The sequence below is a fragment of the Chenopodium quinoa genome, unplaced genomic scaffold (assembly GCF_001683475.1).
Source record: "Chenopodium quinoa cultivar QQ74 unplaced genomic scaffold, ASM168347v1, whole genome shotgun sequence".
In the NCBI taxonomy this organism is placed as follows: domain Eukaryota; kingdom Viridiplantae; phylum Streptophyta; class Magnoliopsida; order Caryophyllales; family Amaranthaceae; genus Chenopodium; species Chenopodium quinoa.
The window spans coordinates 14,195-20,802 of NW_018742733.1; the positions used below are offsets into that span (position 1 = coordinate 14,195).

The window sequence follows — 6,608 nt, forward strand, 5'->3', positions numbered from 1 at the left end:
GTTATCTTCTTCGTTAGTTCCAAAAACCTCTTCCGGATCGGAATCCGAATATACAATGGAAAACTCGGGTGTGCCTTGCAAGAGTCTCCTCACGTTTCTCAAAGTCCTATTTAGCTCTGGATCAACGGGAATAAGCGGTGATTGCTTACTCTTTCGTGTCATGCAAAGTCAAACAAAGCTAAGAAAAACGTTAGCAATGACTATCGCAAGTTAAACACACATAAACAAAAATTAAGGTAAGAAAACCACTATACATATACACGCATCTAGTCTCATTCAACAATAATACATTCAATGTGACTTTGCCTCCCCGGCAACGGCGCCAAAATTTGATAGGCCGTCGTCGAGCCTACCAAAGATAATAATTCCTATCTTGGTCTCACTAACAATATTAAGGGTAAGAAAGGGTCGAACCCAAGAGAGGCGTTGAATCAACCACCGAGTACTACCGTTTAAATAAGCTAAACGAATTCTAAATTGGGTTGGTTTTGAGTAACTTCTTCTAACACAATTCAACTAAGCTAAGAGGAGGTTAACAATATTTAGAGGAATCTAGGGCTTGGGTTATACCACTCAACTTCATCACAAATCACAGTTAGCATGCAACAATCAAGGCAAATTAATGGGATAAATTAAGGGAAGTCATCTAAAGCACCCAACTACTCTCTCAAGCTAGAGGGATTACTTGAATCATGAATACAACCTACTCTCGCGGTTACATAGCATAAAACAAGTGTTAAAGCATAATCATGATGACATAAACATTCCCTTGACCGGTAATCCCTATTCTCATGGCATTTCGGGTCAATCAAGCATAAGGGAGCTAACTCAAGTTCATCTCTCGATCCTTCGTTGAGAAAGCTTGGATAAATAGTTCTAGCAATGGCCATATACAAGAACTAAGCAATTAAACCACTTAAGCTCAACTAATTAACATCCCACAACAACCAAATTAGCACATGCAACAAGTAATTAGTGACTACATTGAGGGTTTTGCCCAAACCCTAGAATTTAGACTACTCACAATCCATGGGGGTTAAAGCAATTAAAGATTTCAAGCAATTCATGAACAAGTTCAAACTAAGGATTAAGCTAATTAACAATCCAAAACATGCAAGAACTAGCAAATAATTAACAACAAAGTAAAGAGAAGTAGAAAAGATGAGTAAGAAATGGTTACTATGAAGCTTCAAGGTGAGCAACAATGGTGGATTTTGTCTTCTACAATGATTGAATTTGAATAATTCCAAGCTAATAATTGAGAACTAACTAATGATTTGAGAATTTAATGTTCTAAGACTACAAACTAAGAGGAAATCTCTAAAAAACTGCATCCCCCGTACAAATGAGCTCTAAAGGGGTATTTATATGACCCCCAAATAAAAAGGACGGAGAAAACAAGGAAGAAGTTCGACTGCAGGTCTGCACGGACATGCCAGATTCGGCACGGACGTGCAAGCATAAGCACGGTCGTGCCAGATTCGGCACGGACGTGCAGAGGGGGCAGAATTGAGGCAGAACGTACTGCTAAGAATCGAGCAGTTCCGCACGGACGTGCAGATATTGGCACGGACGTGCAGCTACATCTGCACGGACGTGCTTAATTTGGCACGTCCGTGTAGGCCTTGGCAGAATGTTCTGAGTTTCTGGAGCACTCCTGCACGGACGTGCAAAGTCTGGCACGGCCGTGCACCTCTTCTGCACGGACGTGCCAGATTAAGCACGGCCGTGCAGGCCTTGGCAGCTTGCTGAAGCTTTCTGGAACCTCCTGCACGGACGTGCAAGGTCTGGCACGGCCGTGCAGGGTCTTCTAAGCCCCTTTTTTTCATCTTTTCTTTTATAATGCTCCTTTCCTTGGCTTCTTTCATCCATCTTCTTGCTTCTAACCTCGGCTTTGTATCCATGGGCTCCATTTGGTCGTTCTTTTGAACCTAGAATCTCAACAAAAACACCAACAACCCGTGAAGCATAGGATACACAAAAATTGCATAATAATAGAGTAAAAATGAACCAAAACGCAATTTTTATCAAGTAAACTAGGTTCAAAACACCCTAAAATCGTATCAAATAGCAAGTTATTAGTGGTCGATTCATCAATTAGATGTCAAAAATGCCTTTTTACATGGTGATTTGCAGGAAACTGTTTACATGCATCAACCTCCAGGTTTTGTTGATCGGAGGGCACCCTCTCATGTTTGTCGGCTCCGCAAGGCTCTTTATGGTTTGAAACAAGCTCCCAGAGCTTGGTACCAACGCTTTGCCAGTATTCTTATCTAATTGGGCTTTGTCATTACTAAAAGTGACATTTCTCTATTTACTTTCTGGTAGGGTGATGATATGGCATATTTGCTTTTATATGTTGATGATATTCTTTTAGCTACCTCATCTGACAGGTTGGGCACATGGATCATCTCTTAGTTATAAACTGAGTTTCCCATGTCTGATTTGGGGCCTCTGAGTTATTTTTTGGGTATTGCTGTAACCCTAAAACCTTCTTATATGCTACTTTCGCAGGAAAAGTATGCACAGGAGATTTTAGAGCGTGCAAGGATGGCCTGTTGTAAGCCTGCCGCCACTCCAGTTGATACTGAGTCCAAACTTAGTGCAGATGCAGGGCCACCTTTTCGGGATCCTACTTTGTATTGCAGTTTAGCAGGTGCTCTTCAGTACCTCACTTTTACCAGGCTAGATATTTTCTATGCGGTGCAACAGGTGTGTCTTTTTATGCATGATCCCCGGGAACCTCATTATGAGGCATTGAAATGCATTCAACGTTATGTTCAGGGTACCATTGATCACGGTCTACATTTATATCCAACTGTTTCACATCGATTGATTACTTACACTGACGCTGACTGGGGAGGTTGTCCCGACACCCGACGTTCCACATCGGGCTACTGTTGTTACCTTGGGGACAACCTCGTATCCTAGTCATCTAAGCGTCAACATACTTTATCCAAGTCGAGTGCAGAAGCAGAATATCGAGGCGTCGTAAATGTTGTCTCTGAGGCGTGTTGGCTCCGTAATCTTCTACTGGAGTTACATTGTCCTCTACGGTAGGCTACTATTGTTTATTGTGATAATTTCAGTGTTATCTACCTTTCAGGCAACCCCGTACAGCACCAACGCACCAAACATGTGGAGATGGATATTCATTTTGTTCGAGAAAAGGTTGCGTTGGGACAAGTTCGGGTTCTTTATGTTCCTACTAGATATCAGTTCGCAGACATTTTCACTAAAGGCCTACCGCGGGAATTATTTTTGGAATTTCGATCCAGTCTTAGCGTACGACCTCCTCCTGCTACGACTGCGGGGGTGTGATAGATATTATATTTAGGATAATATTTGTCACAAGTATAGGATATATTTAATGTATATTTTGTATACTTATCGTATCTAGAAGTCCTTATCCTAGCGTTGTAAACTTTATATATTTGATCAATGGTACACACTCCAGATTGAGGAGTTTTCCCGATATCCAACAGAGTTGAAACCACATTTACTCACTCTCGCCTCAAGTACTTATGCAGTCCATCTGGTGACCAAAATGATTGACAATGCTACCAAATCTCAGCTGCCACGCTTGATCTCACTACTTCATGGGCATGTTGCTTCGCTTTTGTGACATAATTTGGTTCTATTGTTGTTGAACATGCATATGAAATGGGAAATGCGGCACAAAAACGTGAACTCTTGATGGAATTATATGAAATGGGAAATGCGGCACAAAAACGTGAACTCTTGATGGAATTATACTCTACCGAGCTCCAGTTGTTCAAAGATCTGTCAAATATTAAAGAGAACAAGATTGTTGATATAATATCTAAAATAGGCCTTAAAAAGTTATCCGTTTTGCGCCATATGACTTATGTGATTCAACCTATTTTGGAGAAAGGAATAGTTGATCACTCAATCATTCACAAAGCTTTGATCGAGTACCTCAGCATTGCTGATAAGCTCTCAGCAGAAGACGTTATAAAACAATTGTCTGGATCTCTCCTTGTTCAGATGATTCACACAAAGGATGGTTCGAGAATAGGGATGCTCTGTGTCAAGCATGGTAGTGCCAAGGAAAGAAAGAAGCTTGTTAAGGGAATGAAGGGACACGTTGGGAAGATCGCCCATGATCAATGTGGAAGCTTGGTGCTGGCCTCTGTTCTATCTATCAGTTGTTGATGATACAAAACTTGTTACTAAGGTTATCATTCGGGAGCTACAACCAATCCTGAGTGAACTTGTTTTGGATAAGAGAGGGAGGCGTCCTGTTTTGCAACTGTTGCATCCAGATTGTCAGCGTTATCTTAGTCTTGATGATTTGGCTTCTTTAAATGCTTCAATTCCTTCACTTTCTCCAAAGGCTGAAAATGAAGCAAATCACAATGAGGACAAGCTAGTTGAATCTTCAGATAACGATGAAGAAAATAAGGAAGTTGAACATGTCAACAAATTACTTGCTAATGAAGCCGATGAAAGCATGGAACCTAAGGAAGACACCCAGTTGGCTGAGGGAGGTAAAAAGGATCCTTTTGTCAGGAGGAAGGAGTTGTTGACTTGTTGGTGAAAAGCGGGCTTGCTGAGAGTCTCGTTGATGTCTGCATTGAGACTGCAGAGGAATTACTCAAGTCTAATTTGGAAAAGATGTTCTATATGAGGTTGCCACTGGGGGTTTTGATGGAATTCTTCATCCAACGTTGGACGAAAAGTTGACAAGCCTTTATGAAAAAGTGGCAACTCTTGCAGCTCAGCCTAAATCATATGAATCAGAACATGTTCTTGAGAACTTCCACTCTAGCAGAACCATTAGAAGACTTGTGTTGGAATGCCCAGCTTTTGCCTCAATTCTATGGAAAACAACACTAGTAGGAAATTCTAAACTATGGGCAGTTGGTCATAGTGCAAAGGTAGTTGCAGTGTTTGTCGAGTCGTCAGATCTGGAGGTCCAGAAGATGGCAAGCAAGAGGAGTTGCAGCCTCTAATCAATAGTGGTGCTCGTAAAATCTCTGAGACTAAATCAGTGGAGAAATAAATTATCCCTCAAATGAGAAAAATATATTTTCCAATAACACATATCTCTAACAGTTACTCTTCCACTTTCAAAGTCTATTTCACCTATTCTAATTATAACACTTAGAGAATTCTCATTAATTGAAGTTTGCTCGTTAGTAGTCATCATCATCAAAACTTTTAAGGTTCAACAGATATGATTTAAACTGACATAATCTAAACCGATCGAGTTTATTAGTGTTAATATAAAGGACATGAAAAATGGGTTATACCCAAAGGTGGACCTTAAAAGATACACCACCATCATCCCTCCTCACAGGGAAAGTGGCGTTGCTCCTCGTGATATAGAGATGGGGGGATGCACGTCCATATATATACGTTGGATGTCTATTTCAACAATGGTGCCAATCACACGCTCTTTCTATCCAAAACCCACGTGATGTCCCTCTCACCTTATCTCTTAAATTATCCAATAACATAATTTTCTATCCAAATCATTTTTATTGATGTTTAAGCTTAACCTAATACAAGTGTAAATTATTACTCCATCATTCATTCAATAAATTGGAAAATTGGAAACCATATAGTCGTATAAGGTTTAGTTTGATTGGACTTAAGGTCTGTTCACATTTACTTAATTTCAGTTTCATTCAGCTCCAATCAGTTCAGTTCAGTTTAGTTCAGCTCCTATCAGTTCAATTCAGTTCAGCTCCTAATTTCCCCCTCTCATAAAATACATTTCAGTCTAGTTCAGTTCAGCCCCAATCAGTTCAGTTCAATTCATCTCTAACCAGTTCAGTTCAGTTCAGTTCAGTTCTAATCAGTTCAATAAAAGTGAACAGGCCCTTAGGGCTTGTTCACTTCACCATAATTTTGCTGAACTGAAATAAGGGTTTGTTCTAATTGACTGAACTAAGCTGAATTGAACTGAACTTATTGGAGCTAAACTGAACTGACTGAATATTTTATGAGAGAATGAAATTAAGATAAGAACTGAACTGAACTGAACTGAACTTATGGGAGCTAAATTGAACTAAATGAACTGAAAATAAGCTGAAGAGAACAAGCCTTTAATTTTAATTGAACTAAAATTATTTTGTTGAACTTAATTTATTTTTACTAAATTGAAATAACATTTACTGAATTAAAATTATTTTTACTGAACTGAAATAATTTTACTTAATATTATTTTTTTAAGGTAAAGTGACCGAATAAGGTCACATATTATCATGTACTCCCTCCGTCCTATAATATTTGACATAGTTACCATTTTTGTTCGTCCCAAAATATTTGACACATTACTAAGTATAAAATGGGATTACTAATAAAAAAATACTACCTCTATTTTTTATTAGTTGACACGTTTTGACTTTTACACTATTCACACATTCTCCTTTGAGGCTTTGACTGTGTTTTGTGCTTTATAAGTAATGAAAAATATAGTCATGTGAGACCTTATTAGATTCGGCATAATATATATTTTCAAAATATCAACTTTTTATATTTTTGCTTGTCGACAATTAAAGATATTAATAGTTTAATTTGTGCATTGGCAAACGTGACTACAGAAACGTGTCAACTAAAAAGAAATGGGGGAAGTATTA

At 39.0% G+C, this 6,608-nt stretch overlaps 1 pseudogene; it reads left to right on the forward strand.

Moving 5' to 3' along the window:
• Nucleotides 1-3,492: 3,492 nt before the first annotated feature.
• On the forward strand, nucleotides 3,493-5,026 carry LOC110723542 (annotated as a pseudogene).
• The last annotated feature ends 1,582 nt before the right edge of the window (nucleotides 5,027-6,608 follow it).